Raw genomic sequence first — 8,996 nt, forward strand, 5'->3', positions numbered from 1 at the left:
TGACATAGGTGGGGATTATGTGGGTCTACACAAAGTAAAAATAGATTGGGTCGTACATTTATAATGTATGTACTTTACTGTGTATAACTCAGACCTTAATAAAAATGTTTTGAAGAGTTAGATTATTATATCTTTCTGGTTATGCATGTCTTTCACTAAAATTCAGATGGTGATTCAGCAGTGATTGAGTGCCTACAGTGTACACGGCATGTGAGGCAAGTAGCAGAGATGCAAGGGTAGGTTAGGGTTTGGCTTTCTACCCACAAGGAGTGGACACGTGGCTCTGGACTTAGACAAGGAATGCAGCTGGAGGGGGTTCCCAGGGCCAGCCATGTTTGAGGCTCTTGAGACCCCACTTCCCCCCCCTCCCCACATACCCCAGAAGAGCCAAGGCTAGGCCTGGGCAGCCTGCTTCATCAGGTGACTGGATCAGTCAGAAGAGAGAGGCCAGGATGGGCAGGGCCACCTTGGGATGGGACTAGATGAAGCAGTAGTTAACAGATGCCCGGCCACAGGAATCTGTCTGGATCAAAGATAATGGGTCCGGCCCGGCCCATGGGGCAAAGATGAGGACAGAGTCAGCAGAAGGAAGCATTAGAAAGGACATCAGGTCAGGTTGGACAATAGCCCATAGATAACAGGATTCTCCCCTCTTAGTGGGACTACTTGCCAGGAGGCATGGGCTCATCATGGGGATAGGAGGCTGGATGAAAGATGTTCAGCCACTCAGACAGAAACCAGAGATATCTAGTTCATGCTCAAGAATACACAGCAAATCATTAACTGATCCAGGCCAAGGCTCCACATTAGGGCTTCTTCCCACCACTCTATAAACACCCCAAGATCATTTCTTTCTTTTTTTTTTATGTTTATTTATTTATTTTGAGAGAGAGACACAGAGAGAGTGAGAGAGCAAGCTGGGGAGGGGCAGAGAGAGAGGGAGAGAGAATCCCAATGTGGGGCTTGAACTCAAGAACTAGGAGATCATGACCTGAGCCGACTAAGACACCCACGTGCCCTTCCCAAGATTATTTCTATTTCCCCCTCTGGATGCTCCACATTCTATGTACCCTGTGTTTTCAGCTTAAAAAACAAAACAAAACAAAAACAAAAACTTACTTTTCAATTCTGTGACAACTTGCATCATCTTGAAAGTGGAAAAAAAAAATCCCACCCCACCCCCACTTTTAATACAGATCTTTGCAGTATTGGGAAGTATAAACAAACCAAAAGAGCGATAATTAGTTCTACATTCAAGCGAGGTTTATGGAACGTGAACCGTTTGGGTAATTGGCTGGGGTGGTGCCATGAAGTGGTAATTAATTTGTTTTTTCCTTAAAATGTTTTACTTAATTAAGGGAGGTGCTGATTTATATACACCCATCCCCTGGGGATGGTTTGTAAGGCAAGAGAAAATTCTGTCTCCTGGCCACGTTTCTTATCGAATTATTTCATTACATTCAGATACACTTTTGTAACACTGATTGTGACAGATCTTAGAGTTATGAGCTCATAAATCCTGGGGGAGAGCTGGAGATGTACACTTAATGGGAAATGTTCTCATAATCAAAAGAATATTTCAAGCTGTGACAATGCAGGCCAAGGGAGGGAAAGGGAGTGCTTTTTCTTCAAAGAATAGCAGGATGCTAAAACCAACCCAGCACCTGGAGCTTTGTCTCCTTCTGAGTCAGCTGGACTCCCAAATCCCAGCTTGCAGAGGGTGGAAGTCAGGAGGAGTTGGATCTAGTTCTGGCTCCACCATAACTTACTTTGAATTGATGCTTCATTTTTCCATGTATATTTAATGATCACCTACAATGTGGTAGACACTGTGTGACATGCTGAAAACACATTGGTGAAAAAGACAGACTTGTTTCCTACCTTCAGCAGAACTTGGAGTCTAATGGGAAAAATAAAAAACATACAGAAGACTAAATAGCTGATAAGCATAATCCTACCTTATGATCTAGCAATTCCATTCTCAGTCATACACAGAAGAGAAATGAATGTATATCTGTCAAAAGATATGCATAAAAATGTTCATAGCAGGGGCATCTGTGTGGCTCAGTTCGTTGAGCACCTGCCTTTGGCTCAGGTCATGATCTTATGGTTTGTGGGTGTGAGCCCTACGTTGGGTTCTGTGCTGACAGCTCAGAGCCTGGAGCCTGCTTCAGATTCTGCCCCTCCCCTGTCCCCACGCTCTGTCTTTTAAAAAAAAAAGTGAATAAGCATTTTTTAAAAATGTTAATAGCAGCATTATCCAATAGCTCCAAATCAGGAACAACTATCAGAAGAATGGATAAATAAACTGTGGTATATTTAAATAGTGGAATACTACATAGCAATAAAAAAGAACAAGCTTATTCCAAATATCCACATTAAAAAACATGGATGAATCTCACAAACAATGATGAATGAAAGCATTTGGACAAAGAGTGCAAACCACATGATTCCACTTATATGTTGTTTCATTTTTTTAAATTTTTATTTTTAAAAAATTTAATGTTTTTATTTATTTCTGAGAGAGAGAGAGAGAGCATGAGCAGGGGAAGGTCAGAGAGAGATGGAGACACATCTGAAGCAGGCTCCAGGCTCTGAGCTAGCTGTCAGCACAGAGCCCGACACGGGGCTCGAACCCACAAACTGTGAGATCATGACCCGAGCTGAAGTCGGACGCTCAACCAACTGAGCCACCCATGTGCCCCGACTTATATGTGGTTTCAAAGCTGGCAAAACGAATACAACATTTTTTTTAATGTTTTTTCTTTTAAATTTATTTCTGAGAGAGACAGCGTGAGCAGGGAAGACACACAGAGAGAGAGAGAGAGATACAGAATCTGAAGCAGGCTCCAGGCTCTGAGCTGGCTGTCAGCACAGAGCCCGATGCGGGGCTCGAACCCACGAACGGCGAGATCATGACCTGAGCCGAAGTCGGATGCTTAACCGACTGAGCCACCCAGGTGCTCCAGGAAAGAGAAAATCTTGAGCAGACTCCACACTCAGTTGGTGAGAAGCCTGACATGTGGCTCCATCCCACGACCCTGGGATCATGTCCCAAGCCGAAATCAACTGACTGAGCCACCTAGGTACTCCCATTGACCTGATTTTTTTAAACTGAGGGCATATATCTATTAGAATGGGGAAAAGAAAACACCAAAACCTGATAATACCAAGTTGGTGAGGTGTCGAGGAATAGAAACTCTCACACATTGCTAATGACAATATAAAATGGTAGAGGTCCAAGACCTCCCAAGCATGAGTTGGGGAAAATGTCACACAATCATGAACCCAGCTTTGCTTCTGAACATTACATTTTGCTAAAGCCACTGATCCCCTTCATCGGAGGACTGTCTTAGAAGCAGACCTAAAGACAAAGATTCCTGTGCAAGTGCTTTATTAAGGAAACGCTCCTGTGAGAAGCTGGATATGGGTGTGGAAGAAGACAGGAAGGAGAAAAGGGCAGACAAGAGCACGATTTCAGGTAGAGTCTCAGCCTCACCCTGATCCCACTCAGAGCTGAAGAGTGTTAAGTTACAGCTCAGAGTGTATATGGAAAAAGAAGACGACAGGAACCATGAGGTGCTATGCCTAAAATCACGGGGTCACCAGTTAGAAGGATAAAGAAAGCTACTGTTTAATATTTTTAAATGTTTTATGTTTTTGAGAGAGAGGAAGACAGAGCTCAAACAGGGGGAGTGGTAGAGAGAGAGAGGGAGACACAGAATCTGAAGCAGGCTCCCTGCTCCAAGCTGTCAGCACAGAGCCCGATGCGGGGCTCAAACTCACGAACCACGAGATCATGACTTTAGCCGAAGTCTGACACTTAACCGACTGAGCGACCCAGGTGCCCCTGGAAGTCTACTGTTTAAAATCCTCACCGTTCAGGGGCGCCTGGGTGGCTTAGTCGGTTAAGCGTCCGACTTTCGCTTGGGTCATGATCTCGCGGTTCACGGGTTCGAGCCCCGCGTCGGGCTCTGTGCTGACTGCCAGCTCAGAGCCTGGAGCCTATTTCAGAGTCTGTGTCTCTCTCTCTCTCCTAGAAATAAATAAAAATAAAATAAAATAAAATAAAATCCTCACCGTTCAGAAGTATTTTCTTTCTTCATATTCCAAGATCATCCATTTTAAGGAACTGATCTTTGGAAAAACAACAACCATAACAATCACAATGCAAAAAACAAAAGCTAAGTTATGAAAGAACTGTTTGGCTGTACTGTGTGTTACTTTTGCTTACTGCCGTGTGAATTTGGACATCGAGATTCCTCGTATGCATAAAAAATCATAAAAATTTTAAATGAAAAAAAAGTACAGGGACTGCTCACCAAAGCTTCAGGTGACCCCCTGGGTGGGGAGAGGGAATACAGGCTAGACACCGCGCTTCACAGGCGAAATCTTATCCATCCTCCTGTGAGATAGATACTATTTCCATATTTCAGCAAGCCTACAACGGTATCAATCAATATATACGTGATTTTGTTACCACCAAGAAAGAAATGCTACTGCTTAAAAATATAGCATGCCATCAGTTGTGAGATACAGCTCAATTTCAGAGATACGAAATGTGAAAAACTGTGGATCTTAGAATCAATAAAATATGGCACTTCCCCATTTTGCAGATGAAAACACGAGGCACCAAGAGCTAATGTTTTGTCCAAAGTTACATAGCTAATAACTATGTGAAGCAGAGCCAAGCTTCAACCTGGGTCCATCCTGGTGTGTGTGTCTTCATTTTACTTTTCCCAATGCCTTGAGGTGAGTTTTATCAAATGTAAGAAATGGATGATTGTCCAAATGCATGACCTTAGAACCCTTGGTTCCTGGAAAGGTTTTAGGATGGTCCCTGGAAGTGGTATGCTACTTTACACACTTAGCACACTGGATATCCACAGGGTTTGAGAAAAAAGCTGACTGAATTTCTTTCTCTCTATCATCGCAAAATCTCCACTAAGGCTGCCTGGGTGGCAGGTATAAGCAGCAGGTATTCTGAGCATTATTCTGCCTGCCTCGACTTCCCACTATGCAGAGGATCTGTTCATCTGAAGCCCAGGACCTCAGAGACAGGGTGAATATGGCTACATCTCTGGGCTCCACAAGAATGGAGAAGGTCCCAGGAACCTCACATTCTCCCCCAGCCATAGCTGGTGAGTATATCATCCAGAACAAGCAACAGAAACCCAATCCACACTGGTTACAATGGTTAATTTTTATGTGTCAACTGGACTAGACTATGGAACACCCAGTAGCTGGGAAAACACAACTTTCTGGGTGTGTCTGCAAAGGTGTTTCAGGAAAGATCACCATTTGGTGAATGAGTAAAGCAGAGGGCCTTCTCCAATGTGGTAGACATCATTCAATCTGTTGGGGGGGGGGCGGGAAGAGGGAGGAAGGATGGAATCACTGTCTTTCTCCTTGAGCTGAAACATCCATCTTCTGTCCTCAGACGTTGGCACTCCTGGTCCTCCGGCTTTCAGACTCTTGTTAGGACTTACATCAGCTCCCCTGCCCCACGTTCTCAGGCCTTCAGATTCAGACTGAATTATACCACCAGCTTTCCTGGCTCATGGGACTTTTTGACTCCCATAACCACATGTACCAATTTCTATAATAAATTTCTTCTTAGATTTATCTCTATATATCCATTTGGATCTGTTTCTCTGGAGAATCCTGACTAATACAGCAGCTAAGAGAAACAGAGATTGATTGGCTCCTGCAATGCAAAGATAAAGTTAACAACCAACCCTCAGTCTGGGGACAGATATACCTACACTGCCCCATACAGGTACCTGGGACTGGAGGCCACCAGGATTCCCTTAACCCCACTCTCTGTCTCTGCCTCTCAATGTGTCAGATTCCTTCCCTCTTACTTCGGATACCATCATGGTCATCAATATTCCTTCTCCTCTCACAGCAGAGAGAAGAATTGACTCACTCCACTATAGATTAAAGGACTCTGGCCCAATATGGGTCAGATGCCACCAGGAATCGGGCCACTCAGCTGTACCAAGTAAATAGACTGTATAAAAACATGGGGCTCCTGCTAGATCTGCAAGGTTAGACCAGAGAAGAAAAGAAATTCCTGGAAGAATAGGGATGTAGATTCCAAAAAGAATTGGGAATACTGCCAAGCATGGCAGAATTCCCTCAGAATCCTTCTCAATACAGCACTCTAGATTGCCACTACCACTGGATTAGATTTATCACATGAGACAAAACCATTAATCTAACCTTTAGACCCCAAATCAACAGAACATAGGGAGGGATCTTCTAGGTCCATTCTACTTGGAATCCACTAAAATAATCAAAACTATACAAAAGGACCTTGTAGATCTATGACCAAACGATTTGTGACAAAGTTTCTAGGATTTCTCGAAGTTTTCCTCCCAGACCACAAAAATAGCTGGTACCCATCAGACGTCCTCTGTCAATAACTAATGATCACTTTAATATTTATTTGGTGGCTGCAATCCCTAGTGATGACAGTTGGGCCCCCATGGAGCATTCTGAATTTTTTTATTTTCCTCTGTTTGTAAGATCAGCAATGGAGAATTTGGATGGTTCTTCAATGTGCCAAGATAGTTAAGCAAACAAAGCCATCATGTCCGTTTGCTCACACACGTATCCTTGGCTGGGCCCTGGCAGAGCTGGAAGATACTCTCTTCATTTTTCTTAAGAGGCAGTGCACTTCCCTGAATGTCTTATTATTATTATTGATCTCCCTGGGTTTCCTTCTGGCCAGATGTAAGGAATCCAATTTGATTAGGGGCTGATCTGGCCACCAAGGCAAGATGTGTTGGTAGGACAGCCGAGACTCTTGCAGGTACCAGTCTTGTTAAGGTTGATCCTACCGTTAGGAGTGGTAGTGATGAGGGGCGCCTGGGTGGCTCAGTCGGTTAAGCGTCCAACTTCGGCTCAGGTCATGATCTCACGGTTCATGGGTTGGAGCCCGGCATCAGGCTCTGTGCTACAGCTAGCTCGGAACCTGGAGCCTGTTTCAGATTCTGTATCTTCCTCTCTCTCTGACCCTCCTCTGCTCATGCTGTCTCTATCTCTCTCCCAAAAATAAATTAAAAAAAAATTTTTTTTAATTTTTTAAAAAAAAAGAGTGGTAGTGATGAGGGCCCATAAGGCAAGCTGAAGGCCAAGCACAAGCACATTCACACACACCTCCCCAAGGTGGGATATGCGTGATATTCCTCAGGCCCTCCTGGCTGCCCAAGAACAAAGGAAAGGACAGAGAACAAAGGGTTAAACTTATGAGTCTCCACCAGCTGACAAATATTTTAGTAAAATTACCCAAAAAAAGGGCAATCTTATCAATAGCCTACTCTCCAGGAACTCCCTACTGTCTTAAGGATCTCCCTCTGCTAGAGGGAAAAACAACCTTAGCTTGACAATAGCTAGGCCTCCAACAATCTAGGAGTCTTCTTTAGCAGATGGAAATCCCTTTAAGAAACTTCCTCTTGACTTTACCTCCCCCAGCCCCACAGTATATAAGCAGTCCCTCTTCACAACCCCAGTGCGGCTCTTTCTGCCCAGGGGTCCTGTCCCCGTGCTTTAATAAAATCAACTTTTTGGCACCAAAGACATCTTCAAGAATTCTTTCTTGGCCGTTGGCTCTAAACCACCACCATCACCCCCAAACCTCATCAGTAGCAAGGCCACCCACGCCCGTCAGATGCCCCTCCTGGCTGTCATCCTCCTCCATCCCTGACCCCCCAACGCAGATGGATGTATAATGTAAGNACCCTCCGCTCTCCCTGACCCCCCAACGCAGATGGATGTATAATGTAAGAAACAGAAGAAACTACCCAGGCTTAGGCATTCCACAGCTCCATATCTGAGCCTCCATCCCTTCAACCTCTCTCAGAATGTGAACAGATGGCTCATGCTGGCTTTGGAGTCAAACCACATTGGGTTCAAATCCTAACTCTACTACATACCTTGGGCTTTGGGCAAGTCATTGCTCTGAGCTTCAGTTCCCTCATCTGTAAAATGAGTATATTACTTTGGCGCCCTTTTACTTCGCAATGGCAGAAACTCTACCTCATCTTTTGCCTCTCAAACCCTCACCCCCTCAATTCTGCCTTAGCAAGCCTCTGGTACGTCCCTCCCTACAAGCCTCTTGTAAGTCTCCACATCTCGTGCCAATGGCCTTCCAGCCCAAGGTATCCTCATGGCTGAACTCTTTCCTTTAGTCTTCACCTTTCAGGTCTCAGCTTAGGAGTCACTTCCTCCAGGAAGCTTTCTTTTGCCCTTCTCCCCTCCCCCAGTTATATCAAAGACCCTGGTTCTGGTCCCCACAGTCCTCATCTCTCTGCCCAGCAGTTGTCTGCCTCCCCATCAGCCTGTGAGCGCCGGGAGGCTGAGACATGGTGCCTCCTGTGTCTCTGCATTCTCAGTATCAGGCCCAGACAGGCACTCAGTGGATGAATCGAGCCTGTGACAATGAGTTACTGTCCTGGTTACTATTGCTATGTAACAAAGCACCCCAACACTTACTGGCCTACAATCACTTTATTAGGCTCACAGATTCTGTGGGTCAGGAACTCACCCCAGGCATAGCTTTTCTTTGCTCCATGACGTCCATGCCCTCTGTTGGGAAGATGTGAGGCTGGGAACTGAAGGTGGCACCAGCCACACCTCTGGAGGCCATGGAAGTTGTTGGATGAACCTTTAGCTGAAACTCTCAACTGGACCACTTACAAGTGGCCTGTCCCCATGGCTTGGGCTTCCTTGCAGCATCGTGATCTCGGGGTAATAGAGCTGCAGTGCAGGACTCTAGCACAAGCATTCCAGTGGGCAAAGTGGGAGCTGTGTCACCTTTTAAGACACAGCCTCAGAGGGGCAACCTGGGTGGCTCAGTTGGTTAAGCGTCCGACTTCAGCTCAGGTCATGATCTCACAGTCCGTGGGTTTGAGCCGCACATCAGGCTCTGTGCTGACAGCTCAGAGCCAAGCCTGTTTCAGATTCTGTGTCTCCCTCTCTCTCTGCCCCTC

This window comes from Crocuta crocuta, unplaced genomic scaffold, assembly GCF_008692635.1.
Source record: "Crocuta crocuta isolate KB4526 unplaced genomic scaffold, BGI_CrCroc_1.0 scaffold445, whole genome shotgun sequence".
Lineage (NCBI taxonomy): Eukaryota > Metazoa > Chordata > Mammalia > Carnivora > Hyaenidae > Crocuta > Crocuta crocuta.